The sequence below is a fragment of the Pteropus vampyrus genome, unplaced genomic scaffold (genome assembly GCF_000151845.1).
Source record: "Pteropus vampyrus isolate Shadow unplaced genomic scaffold, Pvam_2.0 Scaffold4, whole genome shotgun sequence".
NCBI lineage: Eukaryota > Metazoa > Chordata > Mammalia > Chiroptera > Pteropodidae > Pteropus > Pteropus vampyrus.
In genome coordinates, this window is record NW_011888785.1 from 19918852 (window position 1) to 19919606 (window position 755).

At 37.4% G+C, this 755-nt stretch overlaps 1 protein-coding gene and 1 long non-coding RNA gene across 2 annotated transcripts in view; both read left to right on the plus strand.

Moving 5' to 3' along the window:
* The window catches only part of KIAA1324L (KIAA1324 like), a 235517-nt gene that overhangs the window by 42523 nt on the left and 192239 nt on the right, over positions 1-755 (plus strand). The window lies entirely within an intron of this gene.
* The window catches only part of LOC111742879, a 30370-nt gene that overhangs the window by 23550 nt on the left and 6065 nt on the right, over positions 1-755 (plus strand). The window lies entirely within an intron of this gene.

The window sequence follows — 755 nt, forward strand, 5'->3', positions numbered from 1 at the left end:
GCTCTTTATCTGTCCGTCGATTATAAATGATACTTTGCTGGGTAGAGTAATCTTGATTGTAGGTCCCTGCTTTTCATCACTTTGAATATTTCATGCCAATCCCGTCTATTCTGCAAAGTTTCTGTTGAGAAATCAGCTGACAGTTTTATGGGAGCTCCCTTGTAGGTAACTATTTTTCTTGCTGCTTTTAAGATTTCTCTTTGTCTTTAACTTTTGGAATTTTAATTATGATGTGTCATGGTGTAGGCCTCTTTGGGTTCATCTTCTTTGAGACTCTGTGCTTCTTGGGTTTGCTTGTCTATTTCCTTCACTAGGTTAGGGAAGTTTTCTGTCATTATTTCTTCAAATAGGTTATCAATTCCTTGCTCTTACTCTTCTTCTTCTGGTACTTCTATGGTGTGAACATCGGTATGTTTGATGTTGTCCCAGAGGCTCCTTAAACTCATCATTGTTGTTGGATACTTTTTTCTGATTGGGTGTTTTCTGCTACCTTGTCTTCTAAACTACTGATTCGATCCTCTTCTTTATTTAATTTACTACTGATTCCCTCTAATGTATCCTTTTTTTAAATTAAAAATTATTGAGGTGACATCGATCGACAAAATCCAATAAGTTTCAAGTGTACAATTCAACAGTATGTCATATATATATTGCATTGTGTGTTCACCACCCAGAGTTAGATTTTCTTCTGTCTCCACACATTTGACCCCTTTTACCCCTGTCTGCCTTCCCCCTCCCCATCTTGCCTCTGGTAA